The following is a 13,599-nucleotide window of genomic DNA, read 5'->3' on the forward strand; positions in this document are numbered from 1 at the left end:
TGTGTTGTAAACTTTAGGTCCTGCTGACAAATACATCCAGATAGGAGGCAGAATCTTGGCATACAACAGAGAAAACAGAAACATAATTTCTTACAGTGACAGGATAAAGTCAAGTAAATTTTCTGTTTCCATGTGCTAATTTGTCATCTGACAAAGTAAAAAAAGACTTTGGAAGGAAACCCAAGAGTTTTAGCTCTTCTGCAAGTCACCTAGACTGGAGCAACAGTCAAGAAAATTAAACTCAAGAGAAAGACAATACCAATAGTTTAGCCTAGAAGGAAGGGTAATACAGAATTTCATTCAAAAAAGATAGTTCTAATTTCTTAAACCACACTGTGGAAGATTGTCTGCATATGCCTGCCATCAAATTACCTCTGGAAAGAACTCTGGAGAGTAAAGACAGTATTCCATTAATGCTTTCAGGTACTGAAAATAAAAATCTGAATTTATGATCATACAGATGCATATGTAAAAGAAATATGCTCTGATTTCCCAAGAGTGCTTTGTGCTGTGGGGTTTTTTGACAGGGCTGTGGTTGGAAGGCAGATATGGGAGCATCATAACTCTTTTCTTGTCTAGGCTGTCTCAGGCCTGAAAACCTGGAGGAAGAAACTGAAGATTACACCATTGCTCAAAGCAAGCAACTTTAGCAAGGGTAAAGAATTTTCAAATGCTTTATTATTTTTCTAGTTTATCTACAAGATCCAAAAACCTGTCTTTGGTTGTAGATTGTGTTTGTGAGTGCCACTATGGGTAGAAGGTCTTATTGGCACATTCAGTACACTCACTCCCAGATCCACCACGAAGTTTGGGCTGTCTTGAGATCCCATCATGGAATCCAATAGCAGCTATGTCCTATGCAGCTTTTAGTAAATGTGGCAGGACTGCTGCATGTAATGAAAAACCTACAACCAACATGTTTCAAAGGCACTTGGTAGAGAGAAGTGTCGGTCTAATTAGGAACGGCAGGAAAGAACGACACAGACTCTCAAGGGAGTCAGAACAGGAGAATTCTCTAGTTTATTGCTTTAGGCTTGTTATATAGATTAGTTCGTGGAAAGTACAGAAAGGAAACTCTTATTGGTTAGCAAATCAACACATCACCATCATTGGTCAGTAGGGCACAACACCCCTTGACTTTCTCTTGCAAGGAAAACAAGAGGACAGACGAACAGCACCTGGCAGTTGTTTTCTGTCTCTGAGGATTGTTTTGAAATCCTCCTATGAATTTCTCAGGCTAGCTCTCTGGCAGGACTGAGAGGCCATGGGGCCTGCAGCCTGCTCCAAAGCTAGCATCCACAAGAAGGATTAAGCAATATGCATTCGAACTCAAAGAGGAAGTGAGATTCAGTATCAGAGAGGTAAGGAGAAGAGTTAAGCCTTGTTACAACCCTTGCCTCATGTCATTGCAGCAGCAGACTCTAGTCAGGAAGGTGGATATAATTCCATGAAGGATAGGATGAAAACTCACTTGGCATCGAAGTGAGCTGGTGCTGTGCTGATGTGAAAACAAATAGGTTTGATCATGACAGAGGAGCTCAGAAAACCATTCAGATTGCTAGGAGCAGTGAGGGGAAAGAAGCCAGAAGAGCCCAGTCTGAACAATGCATAGCTTCTTTTAGGGAATAATGTTCCTGAAGGCTGAGTCTTCATTCACTGTTTAGGAGGGGAGAGGAGAAGGGAGATTAAATGAGGTGGAGAAAGCATTTGTACCTTAAATTTTGAAACTGTGTAATAGGAAATTGAGACCAAAGGATGACTGCCAAATCTATTGTGGAGATGGATATGTTATTGTCTCCATAGACGTATTGTTGGCTTACTGTTATACTTTCCAAAAATGAAAGCCAGATTCCTTCTCCTCCTCAAATTTTCTTTGTTTAGATGCCAGTATCGTTCTTAAGAGAGAAAGGAAATACAGCAGTTGTGTGGGGTCTGTTTCCATCCTTTGGTTGCTGTGATTGACTTAGGTTGTGATCTATTCTCTTTTTTGGTAATTCTTTAAAGGAAAGAGTAGAGGTGGATAACAAACTAACGAATATTCAATAAATGGTCATGACAACCATTACAATAAGATTTTCCTTTAGTCATTTGGTAGCCGTTTGAGAGAAATCTAGTCACTTTATTTCTGTGCAGACAATATAAACTGCCCTTGGCTGCTGACAGGATCTTCTGAAGAAATACTGGCAAACCACAGATTATCCATCATTTTGGAATCGTTTCTCCTGTAATAAAAGGAACTATGTGACTCTAAGAACAATAAATTCTGTGACTAAGAACAATATCATAATAAGGGTGTACACACAGAACTTGTGAATCATTGGTTTACAATCATTCTAATTAGATTAAGCCTAAAATAAGTGTTTGCACCAGGAAATTGCGTTTTCCTACCTTAAAGATCATAACAGGGTATGCAAAGAGTTATATCCAAGTTCTTTAGTACTGAATTTAATTATTCACTTCACTATCTTATATTTGAAGTGCCATACTGGATAAAAATGCTTCTCATTCTTTTGAAAAATGGCCAATAAACATGATAATGCCAGTTGCATAATAGAAATTTGGGTTTAAGTGCTTATATATATATAGATATAAATGCAACTGGCTTTTCATGAAAATAAACCTCAGTTAGCATGGAAGAAGATTTTACCTGTGTTTTCTCGGTATGTGAAATTCAGCATGTTTTTTGGTGGCATGCACACAGTTAAAAAAAAAATCAGCAATGATTTAGTCATTGCTGGAATTTCTATTTAGCAGATTTAGTTAAGGTCACAGTTGTACCTGAAACTTTTTGAAAAATGCTTGGGCTTATTTCGAAATAGGGAGGAGCATTCTTGCATATGAGAACTAGAAGAGCAAGATGGAAGAAAATGTTTACACTGGCTTTTAAACAAAACAAGGGGACTCCAAAGCTGTGACAGACAAAACAGGGCTAAATTGAGAGCCTCTCTGAGAAGGGCTTTGTTGGTGGAACAGAAGCTCAATGTGACCTGGCAGTGTGCACTTGCAGCCCAGAAAACCAAACATGTCCTGGGCTGCATCTGAAGCAGTATGGCCAGCAGGGTGAGGGAGGGGATTCTGCTCCTCTGTTCTGTTCTGTTCTGGTGAGACCCCACCTGCAGTGCTGCATCCAGCTCTGGGCCTCAGCACGAGGAGGAGATGGACCTCTTGGCACAAGTCCAGAGGAGGATAATGAAGATGGTCAAGGATCTGGAGCATCTCTCCTCCTATGAAGACATGCTGAGAGATTTGAGATCATTCTGCCTGGAAAAGGCTCTGGGGAGACCTTGCAGCAACCTTCAAATACCTAAGGGGAGCTACAAGACAGCTGGAGAGTTTTCCAAGAGCATAGGACGAGGGGTGATGGCTTTAAACTGAAAGTAGGCAGATTTAGGTTAGATATTTGGAAGAAGTTTTTTACTGTGAGAATGGTGAGGCACCAGACCAGGTTGGCCAGTGTTCAAGGTCAGTCTAGATGGGGTTTTGAGCAACTTGATCTAGTGAAAGATGTTCCTGCCCATGGCAACAGGGCTGGAACTACACACTCTTTAAGGTCTCTTCCAACCCAAACCATCCAATGATTCAATTAAATTTATGGGTTTTATTTCATGTTAACATAAGCTTCTAACAATCGATGTAACAGTTGATTTTTCTTCCCCTTTCCTAGGTTCACCTTCAGTTAAATATAATTTCTCTACTTTTCCTGGTTTCCTCATTTTCACCACCTGATACTGTCCCAGACTCTACAGCAAGGCACTGGATGAAATTATCATTGGTTAATAATGGTTACTTTCTGACACTTCTTGTTTACTCTTTCTTCTCAACTCCACTTGCTGTCCTCTGCCCCAGCATGAGTCCCTCTGGGATGTTCCTGCTCTGACATAGGTTGTCCATAGCTGAAATCCTTCAAAGCCATAACTCCTTCATTGTTGGAGCACCTCCTCCCAAGAGTGTTATCTCCAGCCACATCCCAGGCAACATCCCCTTCTATTTCTTCCTCTGGTCCACCTTCCCCTAGCAGCTACTGCTCTTAAATGTCTGAGCACGGGTGCTGAGTGCTCCCCTGCATTGGTGTGAAGCAGGTTACCCCACAGGTTTCACAGCCAGAATGAAGGGTTGTCTATGTGGGTTTAATAAACCAGATTAGTACAGCCTTCTCTAAGAACACAGATTGGTTAAGTTCTGCCAGCTAGCTTTCTTTCATCTGGCTTGTGCCAGCTTGCCTCCCAGATTTAACAGATCTACCTGCAGTGTCTGAGGAGGCAGTGAGGCAGGCTGGGACAAAAAGTGTGTGAAAGAAAGGAGATGCTGTGGTCTGAAGAAATATAAGACAGTTTGGGAAATCACTTGCTCCAACAAAGAGGAAAGCAGAATGGGGAAAAAAGAGGATTTAAGGTTGCATTGCCATAGGCACTGCAGGGAGGAGTGCTGTTAACTGAGATGTGAAGGAGGCTGCAGGACTGGGGTCTCCACAGTGCAGTGAGGGTCACAGGAAGAAGAGGTTTTGTGAAGAGGGGTCTTGGAGGATATCTTGGAGATAAGACCATATTGTAGGTATCAAAAATTTTCCAGACCATTTCTTTCATTGTTGGGTATCAACACCATGGGGAGCAAGTCCTGGATCTGTCAAACAGAAGACAATTTTGAAATTTTAGTGCTTCATGGTTGTGAGAAGAATAAAGAATGACTAAAAGGCTACATTTTCTGTAGTTCAGGAGAGATACATAGATACAGCATTAACTGAGATTATTGGTTACACAATGTTACTTGCACTTGGGTTCTGTATCTTAATTGTTGTCTTGGTGATTTTACTCACTGGGCTGTGCAAGACTAGTTTTTATTACATCTGTAATTTAAATGAGTAATTCTATCATAAACTAGAGCAAACAAACTAGAGTATATTTACATCTGTATAGACACAAGTGGATTCTTAGCTCCTTTATTAAGTTAATATTTTACTTGAGCAACACACACCTTAGCAAGATGATTGTCTTTCCATGTTATTTCCAGAATACAGCACTTCTTTTATAGTGTGCATCAATGAGTTTTCTTTCAGTCCCTATGCAGACAAAGGATTAATTTGCTATTATTACATTAGTCAGACAGTTAATACACACATACAAATATATATTCACAAATGGTTAGTACAAAAGAGTTCCTCTTCAGAGAAGGTGTGTGTTATGACCAAAATATATTCACATGTATCCTGTACACACACACATATAATATTCACATGGTCTTGTTGTTTCTTATGCAAAGCAAGTAGAAAAGGCTTGGTGAGTTGCCAAGGAACTCAAGGGAAAATAAACCCAAAAGCTCAGGCATTCAAATCTACTATGCATTCAAAGTAAAGAAACCTATTCCATGCTAAAAGAAGCCCAAATCAGAGGACCTGCAGTGTCATCAAGTCTCATTTAATCAAGTGGAATACAAAAAAAACCTTTTAACCAACTTGCCTGCAACAACTTTCGCATTATTAACTAAAATTAACCTGAATTTTGCCCTATGCTTTAATAATCTAATTGTAGAGACTTTTTTAGGCATGCCATGATAAGACAACCCTACTGTATCACCAAATTATTTTCCTGCTAAGTTGGGCTTGGGGTGTGGCAAATGAGTTACAGTGAAGGGATTTTTTTTAATTGTGCTTCTTATCCGCTTTTAAGTTATTCCCACCAAATTAAAAAAAAAAAAAAAAAAAAAAAAAGTTGGTGGGAAGCTTAACTTTGTATTTTCTGAAGAAGAAAGCCTCGAGGGACATATTTTTTTCAGAAGCTTAGACAGTAATGTGTAAATTGCACATATTTGCTGACACTGGGAAAGATGAATGTGCTTTCTGGCTGAGTAAAAGACAAGTGCTTCTCCCTGCGCTGAAAATCCATAGTCTGTATGAACTTGCTTCCCTGTACCAATTTTTTTTTGAAACCTGGTTTTCTGGCAAAAATTACCTATTTTATATTTCTTAAAAACACCAGTATGTCACATTAATATAATAAATTTAAATTTATACAGTGCCCACATTTGCTGGCTTTTTCTGCAAATTGGCTTGAGCAGAAAATGGTTGAAGACAAAAATTCATTTATGGTCTAAATAATACAATATTTAAGAGTTTGGAGTGCCTAATACGATGATTTCAATACATAGCCAGCCTATAGAATCATAAAATCATTTTGGTTGGAAAAGACCTCTAAGATCAAATCCAGCTGTTAAACCAGCGCTGCATTGCCCATCACTAGACCATGTCCCTAAGTGCCACATCTCCATGTCTTTGAAAATAAGTCAGTGTATTTAATTCTGGTCTAGTATAGAAATTGATTTCAAGGTGCTGGCCCCCTCTTTGTAACAATTTTTTAAATCTAGTATAATTCAGAAAAAAATTAACACTTAGATTATTCAAAAATATGAAAACCGATGGAAAATTAAGAGAAACATTAGTCAATATAAACTGGATTTTTTTTCTGTGTCCCCACACAAAATCAGCTTTTAGAAGGATGTCTTACCATAATCTCATTAAAATGGAGCATTCAATATAGGGATATTCCTTGGCCCTTAATGTATCCAAATTGGATGAAAGGGAGGGGAAATATTGCATATTGTATCAAAGAGGATGTCCCAGTACTTACTGTCAGAATACTTCCAAACAAGTACAGACTACACACTGATGGGGAATGGAATTCTCCAGTGTACACTCTGACATTTACCCCAAAACCTTGTTTTTAAGAATTATCCATGGGTTCTAACACCACTGACTAAATCATATCTTCCTATATTTTGATTGTTTTCACTGCTAGTAAAGAGTGTTTAAAACAAAACATTTCTCAAAAGTGCACTCACATTCTGTTGAACATTCGAGAGCAAAAGAAAAATTCAGTCTTTTCTCTGGTTTCTTCCCTCCTGACCTTTTTGTGGATGGGGGATAATTAGAGCTAGAAAATAAAGGATAGAAAGTCTCCTCTCTTCCAGGAACAAAGCATTCTGAAATTCCCCATCTCTTTCTGTGTTTATCTGGCAGACCCCCAGATTCTGTCACCAGTATTTACCCTGCACAGATCCTTATTCACAGCTTAATCCAAAGCCTGTTGAAGTCAGTGGGAACCTTTCCCTTAACCTCAGGGGGAATCACTCTGCTTGTGTAGGCAGAGCAATTTCAAATTATTTCCACTGCTGATTGCAATATAAGTACTGGTTGAAATCAGTAACCTGTCCTGACATCCAATGTTACAGCTAAGCTGATGACATCTTGAGATTCTATTATGCTCTTTTATGCTCTGTGCTTTCAGAAGCTTAAGTAGTAACAGCTGCCAGAAAAAAGATCCCCAACAGATGAATTACTTCACTGAGAGTAAAGAAATTAAGAACAATGTTACAGCTTCAAGAGACTGTCATCAATAACCATCCCTGGAGACATCATAATGATTCTTCTTGTCTTTTGAAATGTTTATGTTAATAATGCAAAGTTATTTGGTTATTATAATTCAGGAAAAAAAGCCCAACCTTAGCTTTTGTCTGGAGATTGTTTTTAATGATAGAGGAAGTTCTTCTGATAAAAGATAAAGGGGGAAATATGGAGAGCAACTAGACACTCTTCTTACTGACTTCATATGAATTTGGGGTGTTCAGACATTTCTGAATCTGAACTGGCTATTTATGGTAACTCTATAAAAAGCCCCATTTAAGGTCTTGCTTACTATTGAACTAAGTGGTGTTGGGAACCATTCCAGGCAGACTACTGCAAATTCAGCTTCATTTTCCTCAGGAGCTTAATGGAGGTCTGCATTCAAGTTCATAAAAATAAAAAAGGAATAAGAAATGGAGGAAGAATGTAATGATTGTCAATTCATAGCTTTTAATGATTTAGATTGTGTGTGTGTAGAGATAATGCCCACTATACAAACTATTGTAAAGATGAACATTCTCACATAATATGTATGATACTGAAGAACAGAGGTCTGAAAAGTGCATTTGCAGTTACATTATTAAAATATTTCCAAAAATACTTGCTTGCAGTATATGAACTCCAGGATCAAGTTTTTGCAAATCCTTTTCACACCCATTTTTTATTTTGATCTCATAATTTTAATTTTAGTAAACTTAATGCTTATTTCATATTTTTCAAGTTTTTCTGAGTTTCCAGTTTAATTTATTGTTCTCCTTCTGTACCTCCTTCAATCATCTTCATTCTCTTCTCATTGCAATGTCCCTTGCCTTTTTTTACGCTGTAGCTGTATTTCCATTTATTGTCTCTCCATGATGTGGCCCTGCCTATGCTTCTTCTATACCTATTTGGTTTATCCACCCAGTCTTCTTCCACCACTTCATTTTCTTCTACCATTTCCCCTGTGTCTTCTTTCTGAAATTCCTACCTCCTGAGAATTTCTGTATCTTCCTAGTCACCCTTAGATGTTTGTCTTGTGCCACCTCATACACTCACCCTTTTTCCTCAGTCGTGGTTAGGGGTTTGCACTCCTTTGTTTACATCTGCCTTAATTGCTTAGATGCTGTGGGAAATTCCACTGCAGGGTGGAACCAGCTGCCCGTTATTGAGCAAGGAGAAGGTGGAGGTGGAGTGCTTCATGCTTAGGGGGTAGAAGGATGATTAGGAAGCCCCTGAGGGGTCTGTGGACACAGCGCCACTTCCTTTTTCATCCTTCAAAGAGGCATGAGGAAGGGCAGAGAGGGGACAGGGAGGAAGCATGTTTCAGAAAAAGAGAAGGATGGGACCCAGAGGAACATCCACTCTCAATATCTAAATATAGTCTTCTATGGTAGGATCATGTAGTGATACACAGAATAACTCTTCTAATGCATTAATATTTCTAACAAACTACATTAAATCTTAAGTCCTAATGCAGTAATTTGAAAGTGGGATTCCAGCACTGCAGACCTTTTCATAGAAAGGGTTTGGGGCAGACACTGGTGCCTTCCCAGGCCATAGAGCTGTCTTGTCCCTAAGGTGAGTGGTACATGCTTCCCAAAGAAAAGAGGTTGGCTTTCTGCAGTCCCCTTCACCTCTCTGCTGAGACTTTTAAATAGAGACCCCAAGGCAGATGTTTGGAGCTATGACGTGATGATGGTAAAACCAAGTCATTGAGAGCTGGACTCCAGCAACTTAGGACATAAAAGAACCTGTATATGAGATCATTGCTTTAGGGACATATTTGAGCTGCTGAGTCATTAACTCAAACTGGTTCGCCAAATACCTCTAGTTTAATAAATTACTGTCTATACTAGTGTTGTGAAATTAATAAGCAGCACTAACATTCAACTGCCTGAATTTCCTTTTCAATTTGAAAAAATAAATAAGTATGTTCAGGATAGATTAGACAAAGGTTAGCTGCAGGAAGACATTTCAACATCATAATGAAAATGGTGAACTTCAAAAGAATTACTGTATGTTTTTTAATTTATCTTTGTGACTTATCCAAAAAAGGCTATTAAACTAAGTTCAGATAGTTTCATACAAGGCACTTCTTTTGAATTTGTTCTTTAACCCTTTGCATTCTCATGATTGCCTACTTCTAATGAAAATAATTTAAAATAGCAAAATACGAAAGTCAAATGGGAATGATGTTCAAGCATCTTAATCTTTGTGAATCTTGAATATTTGTACTTGTACCTAAATTTACATTATTTGTAGTGGCTTCTCTCTGTCACTGTTACTTATAATAGATTTCAGAGATTAAGAGTGTATATAAGTAGTCAGTAATTAATATTATTAAGAGAGATTTTGCTAATTTCTTATTATCTTAGAAGTACAGTAACCCTAACAAGTGCTATAATGTAAGATTTAGAGCCTGTAAGAAATAGCAGCTCTCACAATTAGCTGGACCTTACATCTGAAATACAGAGCAAGCCACAGGAGCACTGAAGCTTCCTCAGTTCCTGTGCTGTGGGATCTGTCCTCTCCTCTGGTGTCCTGGTCTGTGGGCAGCGCTTGCTCCTCACTTCAGTAAGTGATGATTTCTTGCCACAGGCTGGAATTTACTTGGGGTGAAGCCACCATCTCCTGCTGCAGTTGTTTCACTGGTGAGGGCTGTCCCCTGCCTTTTTAACCTCAGTGCTGGTGAGAGGGAAGTGGTGTGGGGAGGATTACTCTGCCAGATACACCTGCACTTAAGCTCCTCCTGGAAGTCAGGGATACAGCCAGCTGGGTTATTTTATATCTCCATATGATCCCTAATACTGCTGTATATCCCAAATGTTTGGGGAAGTGAACAGTCCCCAGGTGCCAAGAGAAGAGTACAGGAGATATGTCTGCTGAGGCTAGGACTGGTCTATATTTCCCAAACAAAGGAAAAACAGCATTTTAAAAATTAGAAAAAGTTAGAGGTAAGAGGTTTTTTTCTTCTTTATTTTTATTTTTTTTTCACACAGAGGCTTTGACTGACTGTTCTGGAATACAGTTTGTTCTTTCTATGATGTTTGTAAAGTTTCAGCACAATTCAGGGAAATGACTGAATATGCCTAGGTAATACAAGCTTGGAGTTCATGTTTTCAAGGTTTTTTTTCCCTCAAACTTATATTAATCTTACAATTTTTCAAAACACATGCAAAATACAGATTTTTGATACTTTAAAAGTTATGTCATATTTTTTATTTAAGTAGGTCTTAATATAAAGTGAAGTTAAGTAACTTTTATTTTGGGATCTCTAATTAAAGACGAACTATTTGCAGAGGAAAGGTGCAGGGAGAAGGGGCAGGGAAGTGGGGGGAAACAGTGTGGAAAATAAAGAAGGGGGAAAGGAGATTTGAAAAAAATTTATAACTGTAAGAATAAAACACCAAAATTTCACACAGGGTTAAGTGGAAAATATGTTCTTTTCTCTCTGCATATTTTCCTGTGACTTGTCAAGCTCTAATTCTGAGTTAGGGAAGTAGACATTATTTCTTTCCCCTTCCCCACAAAATTTTCCAGGACTTATTTATTCCTCATGAAAAAATACATCCTCAACTCTTTTTCTCATGCACTCTCTCTTAAATTAGGGGAAAAAGTATTGATAGAACCGTCCAACACATGCCCCATAAAAACAACACTATAATATTATATTAATTCAGGTCCTGAGACTATACTATATGATGTTTCACAATGTAAAAATAATTTTTACAGTAAAAATAGAAGAAAATGCATAAAATTTCACACAGGATTTAAAATATCTCAAAAAGAAAATTAAGTGTGACTTGGGTCATGACAAGTAAAAATACCAGCCTACAAACATAGTCTTAATTACCCCTCCCTAAATGGAAAATTCAGGGGACTGAATATTGGCATTGCAGTGCAAATAGATGAAGTCTTGTTTCTATGATGAGAAAACAGTGTTTCAAAATAAATAAATCAAAACCATCCACCTAGCTCAGCTTTCACAATGAACTGAACATCTTCAATATGCTGTACTGGGTCTTCCATGACAATTCTGAATTAAAGCTGTCCATAAAGCTTTTGTGTCTGTTTTTCCACTGCTGACTTCCTTTCTCTGTTTTGCAGCTGGTCTGTGGAAGCTCTCATCCCCCAAAATCACAAACACATACTCCTGTTACAGTAGCACTCTCTTAATGAGGTTGTGCCTTTACTTTTCAGGGCTTTTTCAATGACTTTTACCTTTGTTTTCAATTATATTCTGCCTGTGAAAGGAGAAGAGAAGACACAAACAAGAAATAGCAAGGAAGTCAACAGAGGTGTGATTCCTACATCATCATATGGAAAAGTTCAGGTTTGGGTGAGACAAATAGACATTAGCCTGGTGATTCTGAGCTCATTTTGGCTCATCTCAGTGATATTCCTTTGAGTAAATAAATTATAACCTGTTTCAGATTAGCTGCTTTCCCTCACAGTGTTTTCTTCTTTAGTTGCAGGATGTTGTATTTGTGTCAGGTCAACTTGGAGTAAGACATGGTGCCTTAACTGGAGGTTCTGGAGGTGTGTGATCCAGTTTCAAGTGGAGCTCAGTGAGTTGGACGTGGTTAAGTTCCATATAACAATACGTGTGTGATACAACTTTTCAGTTCTCACCACACCCTCCTCCAGGTTCCAGCTGTGTTCACTGACAGGAGTCTGTACATGCACCTGCAAGAATCACAATTATTTTTAGGATTTGAGATTCCTCTTCATTGTGTGCAATACCTGCAACCAGTGAGAAAAGGAGACTAACACATGGGAAAGGAGCTGAAGGCAGGCAAAAAACACTTTAAGGAAGATATGAAGAACTTGTTCCTACTGCTGCCATGGCATTTTAGATTGAAAAAAAAATCATTACAGATGCACTTCCACTTCCCTATTAATTTTTACTATGAGGAAGGCTGAGCTCTACAGGACTGCATTTTCAAAAACTCAGAAATGTTATAAATATAGCACAAAATTCACAAGGGAAAATAATACTCTAAGTCTTTTAGTCTGGACACTTATTATGGGGGTACTTTTCTGTAATTTTTCCCTTAATCTGTCTGTCAGGTCCCTTTTTGGAACATTACAGTAGAACCATTCCCTCAAGGGTACTGTGTAATCAACCATTCACATATAATTGTGAGAGTAATTCAAAATGTACATTGAAAAGTTCAGGGTTTGGACCTTTTTTCTCAGATAATTCTTTTAATGGAAAGCACTTTTTAATTTCAATTAACTGTTCTCATACTGACTGGGGCCTGTGAGTCCAAAGCATGGATTTAATTGCTACTCTGAATTCACACTGGAGTCTGTCCTACTTGATTCAACTTTAAAAGAATTCCTAATCATTCAGCTTGAGGAGCTGAAGTCTGTCAGACAAAGTGTTACCTGCATCACTTCATCATGTTCTTCAGGCTCAAGAAACTGTCTCATTTTTTCCTCATCTTGTGGAACAGATAGTATATGCTTCTGTTATTTATCATACTGCATATGCACAGGAAATGAAATTTAAATTCTGAAGGCAGGTCAGATTTTAACGTACTTCTGAAAAAACATTGGGTAGTTTTGCTTGGTTGGATTTTCTGTATAATTTATTGAAAACTGGAATTGCAAGGACTTTTACTCATATCTCAAAAAAAATTACTTTGCAGTAATGTTTTAAAACACTGGTGTGAAATTCCTGTGGTTTCAGCCTGAACACAGTGAAAAGTTTCAAAAGAGCTGTGGATAGCTTGTTAATCACAAACAGTACTAGCTCATTTTTTCTTTCATTTTCTTAAAAGTTATAAAGGGTTTATATATTTGTATGTTTTCTGCTTTCACCCTACAACTCAGCTCTTTGAACCATCTTTTAATTTAGTGGTGTGCTTCTGTTTAGCATCTAATTTCCATTCTGCATGGAATTACACTATTTTTTTATGACATGGGAAATAATTGCTCGTAATTAACATTCAATTGTTTCAATTTCTATGTGATCTTATGGTTTTTTACCACTTGTCCTATTATTATAAAGAGTGATGAATGAACTTTTTGCAGTTCCCTCTGGCTTCAGTTCTGGTAAGCATCCAGATATTTTGATAGTTACTCAAAACTTATCCAAAATGTCTTAAGCTCTTGAGTCTGCAAAATGAGCCTGAACACTTAAAGAAGGGCTTTCCTCATGAGGCTTCCAGTTGTTCCACTAGTGGAACCTGATGGAAATACCATGAGGTCAACTTTTCTTC

The 13,599-nt window shown here is 38.0% G+C and overlaps 1 long non-coding RNA gene across 1 annotated transcript; it reads right to left on the minus strand.

Moving 5' to 3' along the window:
• Positions 1 to 3,480: 3,480 nt before the first annotated feature.
• LOC117244118 lies at positions 3,481 to 9,963 on the minus strand. Its single transcript, XR_004496603.1, has 3 exons — positions 9,832 to 9,963; positions 4,972 to 5,056; positions 3,481 to 4,620 (listed from the first exon to the last, which is right to left on the minus strand). It is a non-coding gene; the product is annotated as an uncharacterized LOC117244118 (long non-coding RNA).
• Between the last annotated feature and the right edge of the window lie 3,636 nt (positions 9,964 to 13,599).

The sequence above is a fragment of the Parus major genome, chromosome 3 (genome assembly GCF_001522545.3).
Source record: "Parus major isolate Abel chromosome 3, Parus_major1.1, whole genome shotgun sequence".
Classification (NCBI taxonomy): domain Eukaryota; kingdom Metazoa; phylum Chordata; class Aves; order Passeriformes; family Paridae; genus Parus; species Parus major.